The sequence below is a fragment of the Triticum dicoccoides genome, chromosome 2B (assembly GCF_002162155.2).
Source record: "Triticum dicoccoides isolate Atlit2015 ecotype Zavitan chromosome 2B, WEW_v2.0, whole genome shotgun sequence".
In the NCBI taxonomy this organism is placed as follows: Eukaryota; Viridiplantae; Streptophyta; class Magnoliopsida; order Poales; family Poaceae; genus Triticum; species Triticum dicoccoides.
Window position 1 is genome coordinate 520,611,068 of NC_041383.1, and position 17,544 is coordinate 520,628,611.

Below are 17,544 nucleotides of genomic sequence, written 5' to 3' on the forward strand. Positions count from 1 at the left end.
CATGATGGCTATATTCTCTGAATTTTGTGAAAAGATTGTTGAGGTTTTCATGGATGATTTCTCCATTTATGGATCTTCTTTTGATGATTGCTTGAGCAACCTTGATTGAGTTTTGCAGAGATGTGAAGAAACTCATCTTGTCTTGAATTGGAAAAATGCCACTTTATGGTTAATGAAGGCATTGTCTTGGGGCATAAAATTTCTGAAAGAGGTATTGAAGTTGGTAAAGCTAAAGTTGATGCTATTGAAAAGATGTCGTGTCCTAAAGACATTAAAGGTATAAGAAGTTTCCTTGGTCATGTCGGTTTTCATAGGAGGTTTATTATGGACTTCTCTAAAATTTCTAGGCCTTTGAGTAATCTCTTACAAAAAAATATTCCTTTTGTCTTCGATGAGGATTGTGTAGAAGCATTTGAAATACTTAAGAAAAGCTTTGATTTCTGCACCTATTGTTCAACCACCTGATTGGAATTTACCCTTTGAAATTATGTGCGATGCTAGTGATTATGCCGTAGGTGCTGTTCTAGGACAAAGAGTTGATAAGAAACTAAATGTTATTCAATATGCTAGTAAAACTCTAGACAATGCCAGAGAAATTATGCTACTACTGAAAAAGAATTTTTAGCAGTTGTATTTGCTTGTGATAAGTTTAGACCTTATATCGTTGACTCTAAAGTAACTGTTCACACTGATCATGCTGCTATTAAATATCTTATGGAAAAAATGCTAATCCGAGACTTATTAGATGGGTTCTCCTACTACAAGAATTTGATTTGCATATTATTGATAGAAAGGGAGTTGAGAACCCCGTTGCCGACAACTTGTCTAGGTTAGAGAATGTTCTTGATGACCCACTACCTATTGATGATAGCTTTCCTGATGAACAATTAGCTGTCATAAATGCTTGTCATACTGCTCCATGGTATGCTGATTATGCTAATTACATTGTTGCTAAATTTATACCACCTAGTTTCACGTACCAGCAAAATAAAAAGTTTTTCTATGATTTAAGAAATTACTTCTGGGATGACCCACACCTTTATAAAGAAGGAGTAGATTGTGTTATTAGACGTTGTGTACCTAAGCATGAGCAGGAATAGATCCTACGCAAGTGTCACTCCGAGGCTTATGGAGGACACCTGAAAGTGCAACTATCCCTAGGTGGTTTTGGTAATTCATAACAACATATAGCTCATTGAGCTAATGCTATTCCAAGACTATTGTTTCAGGAAAGCTCAATAAATGGCATGGCATGGATGATGAAAGTGGATCCCTCAAAATACTAAGGACAAAGGATTGGATCAAGCTCAAAAGCTCAAGACTCTTCATTTTACATTTTAGTGATCCAAGATCACATTGAGTCTATAGGAAAAGCCAATACTATCAAGAAGGGATGAGGTGTTGCTTAATGAGCCTCTTGCTTCATGTGCTTAGTGATATGCTCCAAAACCCTCAACTACTTTCCCACATCCACAAATGACCTAAACCTAAAGCCAAAATCGGTCACACCGATTCTTCCTATCCGGCGCCACCGATTCCAAAAGTCATAGCCACTGCCACAAACCCTAAGCAAATTGGTCTTACCGATAGGGATCTCGGTCTCACCGAGATGGGGTTGCAATCTCTCTGTTTCCCTTTGTAACATTTCGGTCTAACCGAAGTGAGCGATCGGTCCCACCGAGATTGCAATGTAAACTCTCTGTTTCCTTTTTGTAACATTTTGGTCTCACCGAAAAGAGCAAATCGGTCCCACCGAGTTTACCTGACCAACTCCCTGGTTAGCTAATTACCAAAATCGGTCTCACCGAGTTTGTGTAATCGGTCTCACCGAGATTACGTTATGCCCTAACCCTAACTGAATCGGTCTCACCGAGATGCATGTCAGTCCCACCGAAAATCACTAACAGTCACTAGGTTTACTAAATCGGTCCGACCGAGTTTAACTATTCGGTCCCACCGAGTTTGGTAAATTGTGTGTAACGGTTAAATTTTGTGTGGAGGCTATATATACCCCTCCACCTCCTCTTCATTCGTGGAGAGAGCCATCAGACTAAACCTACACTTCCAACTTACCATTTCTGAGAGAGAACCACCTACTCATGTGTTGAGGCCAAGATATTCCATTCCTACCATATGAATCTTGATCTCTAGCCTTCCCCAAATTGCTTTCCACTCAAACCCTCTTTCCACCAGATCCAAATCCTATGAGAGAGAGTTGAGTGTTGGGGAGGCTATCATTTGAAGCAGAAGAGCAAGGAGTTCATCATCAACGCACCATTTGTTACTTCTTGGAGAGTGGTGTCTCCTAGATTGGCTAGGTGTCACTTGGGAGCCTCCGACAAGATTGTGGAGTTGAACCAAGGAGTTTGTAAGGGCAAGGAGATCGCCTACTTCGTGAAGATCTACCGCTAGTGAGGCAAGTCCTTCGTGGGCGACGGCCATGGTGGGATAGACAAGGTTGCTTCTTCGTGGACCCTTCGTGGGTGGAACCCTCTGTGGACTCACGCAGCCGTTACCCTTCGTGGGTTGAAGTCTCCATCAACATGGATGTACAATAGCACCACCTATTGGAACCACGCCAAAAACATCCGTGTCTCCAATTGCGTTTGAATCCTTCAATCCCTTCCCTTTACATTCTTGCAAGTTGCATGTTTTAATTTCCGCTGCATATACACTCTTTGCATGCTTGCTTGACTTGTGTGATGATTGCTTGACTTGTCCTAAAGTAGCTAAAATTTGCCAAACTCTAAAATTGGGAAAAGGTTACGTTTTTTAATTGGTCAAGTAGTCCAATCACCCCCCTCTAGTCATACTTCAAGGTCCTACAAGTGGTATCAGAGCTTTGGTCTCCATTTGCTTTGATTTCCATAGCTTTTGGTGGTCATAGCCTTGGTTTCACAACCTAGGAGAGTATGTCGTCTAGCGAGGAAAATTATCACCGTAGAGGTCCTTACTTTGATGGTACTAATTTTGCTAGTTGGAAGCATAAGATGAAAATGCATATTCTTGGACATAACCCCGCCATTTGGGAAATTATTTGTATTGGCTTGTAAGGTGAATTCTTCGATGGGAGAGAACCAAACCGTGAAGCAAATGCGGAAGAATTGAAGATGTTGCAATACAACGCTCAAGCTTGTGATATCATCTTCAACGGGTTGTGCCCCGAAGAGTTCAACAAAATCAGCCGTCTTGAGAATGCAAAGGAAATTTGGGATACTTTGATTGATATGCACGAAGGTATCGAGTCCGTCAAGGAATCCAAGTTGGATGTGCTCCAAAGTCAGCTTGACAAGTTCAAAATGAAGGATGGTGAAGGTGTCACTGAAATATACTCTAGGCTTGCACTTATCACAAAAGAGATTGCCGGCTTAGGAGTGAAGAGATGACTGACAGATTCATCATCAAGAAGATCTTAAGAGCATTGGATGAAAAGTATGATACCGTGTGCACATTGATCCAAATGATGCCAAACTACAAAAATCTCAAGCCAACGGAAGTCATTGGAAGGATTGTTGCTCATGAGATGTCACTTAAGGACAAGGAGGAACTTCACAACAAGTCAAGTAGTGCTTACAAAGCCTCAAGTGAAGTCCCCACATCATCAAGTGAGAAACAAACCTTCAATGAAGAATTGAGCTTAATGGTGAAGAACTTCAACAAATTCTACAAGAGTAGAAACAAAGAAAGAAGCTCTAAGTCAAGGTCTTATCATGACTAGTAAGATGCACGTGCTATGCTACGGAATCAAAAAGAAGGCATGAGTGCAATGCTAGGGGACAACGAAATAATGTAGGAGACATTGATCAAAATGATGTTATACATTTGAATATTTGATCGGTACACATTGGGAACAATCAAACATACTGGCTTCCATTTTCACCTTGGAAGAGGACTTGTTCTTCCTACTCGGCTTTCCCTTTGTCCGCTAAGTCCTATATCGAGGTGTCCGCTAGGGACGAAGAGCATTTGGCAATAGCTAACAAGTCCACATATCTGGCAATAGTGAATTTGTGATGACACCTAACTCCAAATCTGTCTATGTCTTTGTTCCACCTCACTTGACATGTGCTCGACCTCAAGCACACATCATTTTCCGCTAGAAATGGTGACACATTAAGCATATCACTTTGGACTAACCTTAATATCGATAATGAAAGAACGACAACACCACAATCTCATTATATATCCCCAAGAGTATGTGCAATGGATGTATGGCAACAAGTTACTTCATCCTCCGGCTTCAATCCAATGGGGCCAACATGTTCACATCTCCTCTTCCATCACCTACTCATGCCGTGCAACATCATATCTCCATGCCCATGAGCATTAATACGGTCCAAAATGCCAACCATGGGTGAGAATTAAGATGAAAAAAGAACATGCATAATAAAATATAGGATATATAACTTGCATACATAAAATACTATATACAAGTTCAGAAAGTTTTTTCATGTACATGAATTTGGCACTCCAATGAACATTAATGCCTCAACCTCACCGCAAGATTCCATAGAAATATAGGTTCAATTTGATGACGCCTCAACCTCACCGCAAGATTCCATAGAAATATAGGTTCAGTTTGATGACCCAAAGTGGCCGTTGTCGGTTTCATTGATAGAAGGAACAAATACTTTACAAACTCATGAAAAGTAGAAGGCAATACACACATCAGCCGTTAGCCCATTAAACTATGGCAAAATGATGTGTCGTGCTTCAGCCTCCTTTCAACATTGGATTACTCAATGGCAAATGCACGCAAGCACCGCAGCAAATAACTCTGAATTGTGAAATATGCAGCAGTGGCTGTTGCGCTCACGCCAAATCACCCAAATCATTAGCATGGGCACAACAAGAAATCTCCAAAAACATATTATTATGTTGCCTTTAATCCAAGGATTCAACATTGCTCATTTCTTGCTATTTAGGCACACCAAATTTGAATGTTAAGATAAATAGCATAATATATTCAAATAACATACATACTATAGCGAGATTTGAGCACACACTTATAGAAGGTTTCTTACCAAACAAGAATTAAGTAAAGGTGTTTGACTGAAGACTTTGCTGAATATGAACAAGAAGCATGAATCTGTACACAGCACCACCATGAAGAGAATAAAATGTCAGGCATAACTCACACAGCTAGTTCAACTTACATAGTTACATACCATAGGCATCTATCAGGTCATGGAATCGTTTGTCAAGCATAGTGTATCCTTCTTTTTCTTGTTTGTTCAAAACATCAGCGCGGAAATATTAGCTCTTGAGCCCTCACTTCATCTATCTTCTCACCTAAAAACACCTAAAAAGATATCGGACAATCAGTATTGCATATATAATGGTCTATAGTATATTTAGGCAAAGGAAAAATTAACAAGGCTGTAGATGACCTGTAGTATTTTGGCGAAGATTTTTTTTTGACAAAAGTGTTAAACTACAATATTTGTTTCGCAAGTGGACAGAAGGACAAATATTCCTTAAACTAAAAGACAACTACTTAGGACCCCAATGCTCTAAACATACTAAATTAAAAAAAAATCTAGTGGTTTTTGCCTTGCGACACTGAAATAGTATTCAACATAAACAAATTGGAACCATTTTATAGGGAATAAAACTGCCGAGAGACTATATAATGTACCGAAATATGATTTGTCGCGTCGTCTCCGACTCCACTTTGAGCGATCATTCTCATCTCCGGCCATGGTGGGCCAGCCCACGATGTGGTGCTTTTGGTTGACTATCTGACGCAATGAGCTTCGAGTAGAATTTCCCCCGCCATGTATCTAAACTAATTAAGATAAATGAAGATATACGTTTTTAAATAATGTTTACAACAATTATGCTGGTTCATGTAGGTTTAAGAGTCTACTATCATGAAAGAAAAGAATCACACAGTTTTCCCTGTGATTCCAATCATATATAACTTGCACAGCATCAAAATTTACTTGCAGAAGTTAAAAACTGATATATGAACTCACATGATCAAGGATATGGAAGGCACATGTTGAAGTCATGAAAAAACTATCTAAAGCAACATTTCACTAATTATCACATATGTGACCACACATCAGAAGGTTATTACTAATGCTACATACATTTCATCAATTAGCACTTCCAAATAGATCTCACACAACCACACAGGTATGCATTTTTTTGTAAAAGAGGTTATTTCAGATTGCGTTCAGTACACAATAATATATAGCGGACTGGGAAGTAAATTACTTGATACAACAAAGAGAAAAAGCTTATCTCTGTTCCTTTAGTGTGTGACTCAAGAACTTCTCTACTTACAAATATATTTAGCCATGATCATGCTCCTCTATACCTTGCACCAAATCATCCCAAGTACAAAAATCTGACAAATGTGACAATGAAAAAGGGTATGAATATTGACCTGAGGGGATGGTACAGGTTTCTGCAAAAAATTAAATAGGAAGTCTGAATCCACTGTTGACAACGTACTTTGCAGATCCACAAACAATTCGTTGCTAAAAATTTCACAAATCACATGTTTAGGAGACCACAATTTCAATCATGAACGGATCGGGCACACAACTGTACTCCAAAAACTTGACAATTTTTTTGATCTGGTAGGAGAAAAACATGACTTACAGGGAGTTGAGCGTGGTTGGGGACAGTCACAGTGGATCAAGGTAGTTGACATCGGCGTGGCCGGGAACAAATAGGTCGCCCCTGGAAAGCTCTGCATCTGCAATGCCAGGATGACTCGTGGCGTTCTTGCCGCTGGTAGCCTCCATTGGAGGCACGGAAGAAAGGGAATCATGTTGGAGGTTGAGAACCAGAGCCTTCATAAAATGGAATGAGTGGTCAGGCTCCGAACAGAGAACAAAGAATATATACTGCACTATCCTCTCAGTCTCCGATATCTTGCGTGCCCAGGTCTAGAAGGAGAAGTCGTGTGTAAAGCTCGAAGCATAATGTAATACAGGTATAGGGAACAGTAGCAGTTGGAAAATTCAGCAGCAGACACACCTGCGGTGCAACCCAAGCTCGCCCTGTTGCAGATCGAGCACTCTCAACAGTGCCTCCTCCTGCCGGCACACCCTTCTTCAACAAGCAGACACAACAGTAGCTGATGATCTTGTCCTGCGGTAGCCTCCGATCCGACAGCTTCTTCTCCAGCTACCTCGCGAGGCGAGGAGGGGCGGCTGGGCCCATGTTGGCGAGGGGGCTGCGGGGCAGGCCGGCAGGCTCGCCCAGCCCACCATGCGACCCTGGGTCATGCACTGGAGCCGAGCCGATGCATCGAGCAAGGGGGCCGATGCGGCGGCGGCTGCCGTGGGGACATAGGACACAGGCGGCGGCAAGGGACTTGGCGGCGAGGCTTGGCTCGGATCCAGAGCGAGGGAAGTTCGGGAGGCAGCGGAGGAGAGCGGTGACGCGAGATCCCGGCGGCGGCGAGGAATTTGGAAGGGGTCTAGAAGACTCTGTTTCTTTCTTGAGAGGAGGAGAAAGGAGAAGAGACAGCCCATTGGAACTACCGGGCACCAGGTGGTGTTGTGTATGGATGTCCCTGCTCCAAAATTCTGTCCGAGCACAGGGTGTTTTTTGAAAAAGTGCAAGTGGCACGGATCTCAGCCATACGTTCCAGATCGGACGGCATAGATGACGTGAAGGCAGGCACACCATCACCACCAATTCGCGTTTTTATAGGAGTAGAGACAAGAGATCTTCTAGTCAAGAGCGCAATTGCTACAATTGTGGGAAGCCCGGACACTACTCCAATGAGTGTACGGCACCCTACAAAAGAAGAGAAGATTCTCCAAAAAGAAGAAGCAAAAGATAAGAATCACCACCAAGAGAGAGGAGGAGTAGAGATGATCGTTATGAACAAAGACCCTCACGGAGAAGCAAGGATTCGGAAAGGAAGGACAAGTCATCAAGGAGCTACACAAAACAAAGATATCAAGCTCATGTTGGTGAATGGGTTTCCGGCTCCGACTCCGACAATCACTCCGAGAGAAGCTATCACTCCGACTCCGAACATACTCAAGATGAAGGTGTTGCCGGTCTAGCACTTGTGTCAACCAACTCCTACGACATATTTGATTCACCAAATGAAGGAATTGGAAGATGCTTCATGGCCAAAGGACCAAAGGTAACACATCCCGAGTATGTTGATTTCAATAGTGATGAAGATGACTTGCTTGTGGATGATGATTTACTTGTTGACAACTCTAGTGATGAATACTATGATGAAACGTCAATTAATCATGCTAATCAAATGAATGACAATGATAAGGAGAAATTGAGCTTCTAACTAAAGAACTAAACACTCTTAAGTTAGCTCATGAAACTATCTTCGAAGATCATCGAGAACTTTTAAGTGCTCATGAGAAGTTACGCTTTGAAAAGCTCAATCTTGAGCAAGAGCATGAGTTCTTAAAGGCAATCAATGATGATCTCCGCAAGAAAAGTTCTTCTTACATTGCCAAGCATTTACTCTTATCTACTTACATGCCTCAAGTCAAGTCTAGTAACAAGTACAAGAATGATACTTCCTCTAGTAGTAACAATAATAATATAAAATCCAATATTGTTGCTTCTAGTAGTTCTCTTGATTCCACTAATAATTCTCTTAGCTAAGTTACACTTGAGCAAGAAAATAGTTTATTGAAGGGAATTATAGAGAAAGGTGTTTACAAGAGCCTTGCCGAGAGTAAGCAATTCGAGGAAATTGTACGCAAGCAAGGAAGACACCGGAAGAATCAAGGTGTTGGTTTTGAACGAAAGTTCAATGCCAATGGAGTTGAGTGGGAAGAAGATCAATACCCCAAGACAAAGTTTGTTCCTCAACAAGAGAAGTATGATCCTACTTCTTTCAGGGGGACACAAGCTCAAGATGATCTTCCACCACAAGACCACAAGAACAAAGGCAAGGACAAGCTTCAAGAAGAGATTGATGCATTTGAAGAAGCACCCATGGCCTTGGTCAAGTGGATTCCCAAGACTACGTCAAGTTCCACTTCATCAAGTACAACTACAACTCCAAGGATTCCTATGAAGATGATGTGGATCCCGAAGAAGAAGAACTAGAGAGTTCTTGAGGGTGACTCCGCCAACATTCTTCACTCATATCATTTTGGCAAGAACAAGTGCAATCAACTTCCACATCTTGCACTAGTTCAAGGAGTCACAAACCCTCATGTTGGTAAGGCAAGGGACAAGGTAACCTAATGTTTTCATGGACATCATCTTGTGTATGCATTACTCTATGTCTATGGATATTCTTGTTTGTTCCTTATGGGACTAACCCATGTAGGCAAGTTGAAAGTGCAACTCACTCCAAAGGATTGCTCCAAATGATCTACATCAACATTGAGCATCTACATCTTCAACACCTACATGAGGTCATCATCGACAAAACCCAAGGTTAGTTCATCCCTCTAAGGGGGGATCTCACATCTAGGGGGATCTTAACTCTAAGAATTGAATCAAAGCAACTCTAATGGTGTGAACACATTAATGCATTATGTAAAAGTGGTAACCCCACTCGAGCTTAAACGATGAGTATGACCTATGATCAAATGTTCTCATTTGACTCCTAAGTCAATATACTCATATATAGATGACCTAGTCATATCCAATTGTTTGATAGATGCTAGAATTGGTTGTGCATGCTTTGCCACATATTTCAATTGCCATCTTATTGTGTGAGCATATTGGTGAATATTTTACTCATTCAAGGACATCCACTTGTAGTTTTGATTGTTTGGTTCTATCTTCTTTGTGCCAAGTGGATGGACAAGAATGCCTAAGAACCTTCTTTAGCTATCTATGCTTTTCTCGTCTCAAACTCTATTCATGCTACATCACAAAATTTGATCAAGTCAGATTCGAACCACTCTGTGTGAGGAGCACTCGGAGTCCCCGATTCGTCATAGACTTAAACTTCCAAAATCTCTTTGTGATTCTCGGTCTGACCGATTCCTCCATTTCGGTTCTACCGAGATCATCAAGTTGATCTGAGTTTTCAATCTCTGTGCAACCGATTTGAACTTTTCGGTCTCACCGATTTGCTGTAACTGAACACAGTTATGCATCTCGGTGCCACCGAGTTGTTCCACTCGGTCACACCGACAGGGTCGGGCTATATATAGACACGGGCAAAATTTTGGAAATTTCCCCGAAACCCTTCGCCCGCGCAACAGCTCGCTCTGCCATCATGGTCTCCGGATCGTCTCCTCGCTGCCAGCAGCCTCCTGTCGCTGGTCTCCGCCGCCGTCAACGGATTTCGTCCCCGCCGTTGCCGCCATAGCAAGTCCACCGCCAAGTTAGGGTATGGACTTGATCTTTGTGCTATCCACGTCTGATTCCTAGCACATTGTACTCTTATTGATTCTTGCCACGATTGAAACAATCCTATCCAGCCAAAGTAGTTCGTAGAATAGATTAGATTCAAATTTTTAGGGTTAGGTTTCCGCCGAAACCATCTCGGACCCACCGAGTTGAAAAACTCGGTCTCACCGATTTGGCTTATGCCATTGCACTAGTGACTCTCGGTCTGACCGAGAATTACAAATCGGTGCGACCGATTTTAGGATTCAGTGAAACCCTAGCAGTCTTGGTGCCACCGAACTGTGACTTGGTCCAACCAAGTTCATCAGTTTAGGTTCCAAAAACTGCTTCGGTATCACCGAGTTTGAAAATCGGTTGATCCGAAATGCTTTTTGCGGAAAACTAAAACTGAACTTTTGAGTCATTCTTTTGCAAAAACCTCTGCATTTTGTGATGCTCATATTTTCTATCTCATCTATAACTCCTCACAGGGTCAGCAGTCAGTATGTCTGATCAAAGTGACAGCCAGAACAGGCCAGAAGAGCAGATGGACTTGAGTGAGGGCACTAGTCCCTCTAGTACTTCAGATGAAGGGAGCAGAAGTACTCCTAGCAATTTGCCTAAGGATGCAACTAGGCAAAGGAGGAAAAGAACTTCAGATTCAGAGGATGAAGACTACAAAGCTGAAGAAGATGAGGCTACTTCCAAGAAAGTGGTGCTCAAGAAGGAATATGGCTCAGCAAAAGATATAAAGCCATGCATGAAGATTAAAAGGCCTGCAAGAAGGCAACCTATGCCCAAGGCCAGAGCATCAACTCAACTGCCTGAGAATCCTGATCCCAAAGAGCCAGCTGATGAAAGCAAGAAGAGGAAGGAAAGGGTCAAGAAGACCATGGCCAGAGTTGTAGGGCAACCTTCCATGATGGAAGAGGAAGAGCTTTCTGCACCAGCACCAAAGGCACCAAAGCTTATGGGTGATGCAATCAGATCTGGGGCTGCAACATCTAAGCCCAAGGAAGCACCCAAAGCTGCCCCCAAGGCCAAGTCTGCACCAAAGAGGAATACCAGAAGTATTCCAGCCGCTGAGAAGAACAAGGCCCTAGTGCCAAATGTTGCTCAGGAGGAAGATGAAGAAGGACAGGTTCTAAGGAAGCTCAAGCCAAAGATACCAGACCACAATGATGCCCATCCTGTGGCTGAGGACATGAGAATCAGAAAAGACTCAGGATTGAGACTGTGGAGGATGGCAGATCCATATGCCACAAGGAGAAGAACTGTTGTTGATTACAGGTTCCACACAAAGGAACAACAGGACTTCTATGAGACAATTCTGTTGGACAAGAAGCCCATAGTTTGTGACATGAGATGGGTTGACTGGAAATTCATCAAGAAAAATGAACAGCACTATCATGGAGTGCAAGACAGCTTTGTTGCTTGTGGAGTTGCAGATTTTGTTGGGCAAAAGTTCACCAACTGGAATGATGAGCTTATCATGCAATTCTACTCCACAACACACTTTTATCCAGATGGAAGAATTGTTTGGATGTCTGAAGGTACAAGGTACCAATCCACTGTAGAAGAATGGGCAAGTCTGATAAATGCCCCAAAGGAAAGTGAAGATGATCTGGACATTTATGCAAAGAAGAAGATGGGACACAATTCAATGTCACACATGTACAAGGAGATCCCAGACAAAGCTCTAGAGACTTTCTCTTTTGGATCAGTCCACTTTCTGTTGTCAGGGTTGCCAACTATAAATTGGATTCTGAGGCACACTTTGTTGCCCAAGTATGGTGACCATAACATGATCAGAGGGCATGCCATCAATATGTTGCATTTATTTGATGTGCCACAAAAATTCAAAGTCATGAGCCTTATAGTTGAAACCATAAAGAGGACTGCAGCAGATCAGAAGAGGAGCTGTGGATAAGCACCTCAGATTCAAGAATTGATAAACTCAAAGATGGGCACAGGAAAATATCTATTGGATAGGGAACATTTTCCACTCTATCCAGACTTTGAGGACAATGAGGTTGTCATGAATGAAGATGATCCATCATCAGTTCAAGCACAGGAGAAGAAGGAGAAGGCAAAGAGGGAGAAGGCTGCCAAGATGCCAACTCAAGAGGAGGCATCTGAATATTTCTTGAAAACCAAACAGGAGCAGCTTGGTTACTTGATAGCATCATCTCTGAGGATTGAGAAGGGGTTGGCCACCCTAACTCAAAACTAGGAGAGCCTGGAAAGAATCACAGAACAAAAATTCTATGATCTAGATGTCAAGGTAACTGAGATTCAGTCAGTTGTGGAGCAGCTGCAGGATGACATGCAGGAGAGGAAGGGGCAAGATTACAACAAATGTGTTTGCTAGAGTGCCCAGAGCTCAGAGGTCAGCTGCTGTGCCAGTGCCAGACACTAGAGAAACATCTTCAGCACCAGCTACTGCCCCTTCAGCTCCAGTGCAACCAGCTTCAGCATCAACTCCAGCACCCTCTACATCAACTGAAGTCTTCGTCCAAGGAGTCATCAGGACACCACCACCAGAAGATCAAGCCTGAGAGTCGATCTAGCACTATGCATTTTCTATGAACTTTTTGGTAACTCGTTGCCAAAGAGGGAGAAAAATGTATAGATCATAGGCTTCGAGAGAGAGAGTGTTGCTTTTGTTCTCTCTTGCTTTATTTGGTGTTTTTTCAATCTTTGTTTGCTTTTGGTTGAGATACTATGCTTGTGAGATATTGATGATCATGTGTTTGATCATAAGCTACACTTATGCATGCTTGATATTATCCTATCTATCTTATGTGATCACTCACTATGCTTGGTGATGAGTGCATGTATTCATTTTTTATTATTTTGAGCGCTCCACCAAGATGTATGTGACATGGAAGAGTAACCCATGAGCCTAATTCATTGTGCATTTGCAGTCCAAAGCAAATCTAAAACTATGCACAAATTTAGGGGGAGCTCTTTCTTATCACATACTTCTCAAAGCGACGATGTTATTTAAATTTTATTATCATTTGTCGAAGCTTTGATCTATATGTTGTCATCAATTACCAAAAAGGGGAAGATTGAAAGTGCAACTATCCCTAGGTGGTTTTGGTAATTCATAATAACATATATGTCACGCCCAATATGCGACCCTATCCAAAAGGAACTCGAAGGTCCCACCAAGGATAGACCCGCATATTGAAACGCTTTTGGTAATACATAAGGCATACAATGCCACATGAATACAACATCACAATACATCAGAGCATCATCCGACTACGGATGAAACACAAACAGAAACTCAAACGACATCCACCCTGCTAGCCCAGGCTGCCGACCTGGAACCTATCCCCTGATCGAAGAAGCAGAAGAAGAACTCAACGCAAGCAAGCATCGCTCTCGCGTCATGATCATCGCATAACCTGTACCTGCAACTGTTGTTGTAGTAATCTGTGAGCCACGAGGACTCAGCAATCCCATTACCATGGGTATCAAGACTAGCAAAGCTTAATAGGAAAGGAAGGGGTAAAGTAGTGAGGCTGCAGCAGCGACTAAGCATATATGGTGGCTAACATACGCAAATAAGAGCGAGAAGAGAGCAAGCGGAACGGACGTCAACTAGTAATGATCAAGAAGTGATCCTGAACTCCTACTTACGCCAAACATAACCCAGAAACCATGTTCGCTTCCCGGACTCCGCCGAGAAGAGACCATCACGGCTACACACGCGGTTGATGCGTTTTAATTCGGATCTGGTGTCAAGTTATCTACAACCGGACATTAACAAATTCCCATCTGCCTATAACCGCAGGTACGGCTTTCGAAAGATTATACCCTGTAGGGGTGTCCCAACTTAGCCCATGACAAGCTCTCGCGATCAACGAAGGAATAGACCTTCTCCAAGGAAGACCCGATCAGACTCGGAATCCCGGTTTACAAGACATTTCGATGATGGTAAAACAAGACCAGCAAAGCCGCCCGATGTGCCGACAATCCCGATAGGAGCTGCACATATCTCGTTCTCAGGGCAACACCGGATGAGACATCCTACGAGTAAAACCAGCCCTCGAGTTGCCCTGAGGTGGCCCCGCAGTCTACTCGGTTCGGACCAACACTTAGACAAGCACTGGCCCGGGGGGGCTAAAATAAAGATGACCCTCGAGAGAGCGACTCCCAAGGGAAAAGTATAGGTGGTGGTGAGGCAAATGGTAAAACCAATGTTGGGCCTTGCTGGAGGAGTTTTATTCAAAGCGAACTGTCAAGGGGGTCCCATAAATCACCCGACCGCGTAAGGAACGCAAAATCCGGGAACATAACACCGGTATGACGGAAACTAGGGCGTCAAGAGTGGAATAAAACACTAGGCAAAAGGCCGAGTCTTCCATCCTTTACCAAGTATATAGATGCATTAATAATATAAGAGATATTGTGATATCCCAACCAAAATCCTGTCCACCATGGAGAAATCTTCAACTTCACCTGCAACTAGCAATGCTATAAGAGGTCTGAGCAAAAGCGGTAACATAGCCAATCAATGGTTTGCATAGGTAAGGTGTCAAAAGTTAGAGGTTCATGGCAACAAGGGATGGCTCGATAAACAGATGATAGGTAGCGCAGCAAAGCGATAGAACGAAGCAACTAGCATAGCAATGATAGTAGTGAGATCTAGGGTAGCGGTCATCTTGCCTGAGATCCCGCAAGGAAGAAGAACGAGTCCATGAAGAAGACGAACGGATGAAGCCATGAAGATGAACCAAGCGTAGACGAACGAATCCTCACTATCGCAACGAAACGGGAACTATCGAAAAGAAACACACAACAAGGTAAACACACCACACATGAACAAGACATGATGCACAACAAGCATGATGCAAGACCAAGCTACATGAAGCTACTCATGGCAAGAGATGATGCAAACAAGAGCAACACATCAAGGCAAGTTTAAATGAGGTCGGGAACAACATATAACAATTCCGGTAAGTCCTCATATGCATATTTCGAAATTGGTCCAGATCTGAACAAACCTTATGTTCAAGTTGTTAAACAGCAAGTTAAAATGCACAACGATGATCTACACGAGATTCTAGTCAAGTTACATATAAAGTTCATTAGATTCGGAGCTACGGCCTAGAAGATATGAGCAAAACAAGATCAACATGGCATTGATGCAAAATGCATACAAACATCAAGCAAACACCTCAAAACAAGGATGCAACATGATATTATGAAACTACATGCAATTCTAAGCAAGTTTCATATAGAGCACACTCAAAACGGAGCAACGGTGCAACACACACACTCTATACAAGTTTAAAGGACAAGCTGTCCAAAACAGCAACTAGGCATATTGCAAGCATCAAAACAACATGCTATAGCACCCCAACATAATAACAAAATGCATGGGCATGATGTACAGGTAAAGCATAACAAAACATGAACACTGAGCTAACTCCAGAAATCACTAGAACATACTCAAACACACATGGTAAGATTGCAAGTTATAACAATTTCAGACTTTACAGAAAATAACATCACGATGCAATGTTCAGAGCTATCAAACAACATGTTACAGGAACTTATAATGGCAAACAAAGGCATGACATGAATCTACTCAAAGCATAGATCAAAAGTCCCTTACTGACCATAAGCCAAAAGGGATCAGAAAATATGATGGCACCCACGTAAACATAGCAAGTTATTATACAGATTCATACATGGCAGGAGCATAATTATGAAGGCATGTAGATGAGCTTGTGCAACTCACTATAGAGCAATACATGACATGGAAAGGTAACCAACAGTAAGAAGACATATTTGTGAAGCTAAGCATAGCAATAGCAAGGTCATAGGGTGCATGGATCATTAGGAAAACACATGGAAACAACTGATCATAATGTTAACAGGCTGACAACAACATTATGAAGTAACTTTGGAGCAAGATATGAGCAATCTACAACAAGCTATAAATTCAGCCAGGAGCATGTATGGATAGAGCATGATATGTAGATCAAAACATGTTTATAGAACATCTCCAGATTATGCATAGAATGATTAGTAGCAACATGTTTATATAGCATCGCGAAATAACAGATTCAGCCTAGCAAAATAGCAACATCATGTACCCTACTTAACAAGCTCGATTCACTCACCACAAGTCATTGCATGACAAGATAAGCATAGCATCATCAAGAAGACATGTTTATGTAACCAACCAAGGCAAAAAAAGTCAATAGCATGCAAGGATCAACTATAGCAAGCTTGGCCAAATTGAATAACACGTAAACAATCTGCCAGGAAACATTTTGAAGCAAAAGTAGAGCACTCAAATGACATGCTAGACTACTCCATAATTGCAACAAAGGGCAGTGATGGATAGAAAGTAACCACATGTTCAAAACACCCTTACTGAAGTATCTCAAAATATGCATGGATCTCTCTGTAGCATCAAGTTTACATGGCATCAAAATAACAGCAGAACAGGGACTAAAATCAGCAACATCACGATGCCTAGTTTGCATGCTTGTGCTAGTCACCACATTGATCACAAAAATACATGGTAAGCACCTCTGTAAAGAAGACATGGCATAGTTCAAAACACATGAAGACATCAACCTCATAGGATGCACACATCAATCATGGCAAAAATGACAAAAGAGCTCGTTCTGATAACAGACAGCAGAAAACATCACGAAGCACTCTTACTACGATGATTCAGGCATCTATATGACCTCAAATGAATATGATGCAATGGAACGAAATGATGTACTCGTCGAGACGAACAATTTGACATATTACACGCGCAAAACGAAACTACGGATGTAGAGATACGGCATGATGAACATGGCATGAAAATTACAGGAATTTGGGGACAGACGAAAATATCACCTCCGAAACAGATCTGGGGTTTCGGGCACTCGGGTCGAGGTTCGTCGGAGGCGGATGGAGTTCTCGCCGGAGTAGAGGAGAAGGTGGCTGGAGGGGCTCAGGGACGGCCGGAGATGCTCGGGAGGGGCGGATCCGGTCCGGCCCGACCAGATCCGGCCAGCGGGGCGAGGGGCGCGGTGCCGGAGACCAACGGCGCCGGGCGGAGGCGAGCTCCGGCGCGGCGGACGCAGGCGGCGGCCGGCGGAGGAGCACGGCCGGACGGGGCGCAGGGCGCGGCGACCTCGGGCGAGGACGCCCGCAGGTGGCGGCGGCGGGGAACGGCGCCACGGGGCGGGCCGGATGGCGGCGCGGCGGCGCCGGGTGGCC

At 42.9% G+C, this 17,544-nt stretch overlaps 1 long non-coding RNA gene across 6 annotated transcripts; it reads right to left on the minus strand.

The window, feature by feature from the left end:
- Window positions 1-3,641: 3,641 nt before the first annotated feature.
- Window positions 3,642-7,501, minus strand: LOC119364595. Of its 6 annotated transcripts, none has more exons than XR_005174997.1 (4): window positions 6,994-7,500; window positions 5,639-6,902; window positions 5,169-5,302; window positions 3,642-4,284 (listed from the first exon to the last, which is right to left on the minus strand). It is a non-coding gene; the product is annotated as an uncharacterized LOC119364595 (long non-coding RNA). The 6 variants fall into 6 exon arrangements; XR_005174995.1 differs by lacking the exon at window positions 3,642-4,284 and having other exon boundaries at window positions 4,936-5,302; window positions 5,639-6,415; window positions 6,613-6,902; window positions 6,994-7,501; XR_005174994.1 differs by lacking the exon at window positions 3,642-4,284 and having other exon boundaries at window positions 4,936-5,302; window positions 5,639-6,355; window positions 6,613-6,902.
- Window positions 7,502-17,544: the final 10,043 nt, after the last annotated feature.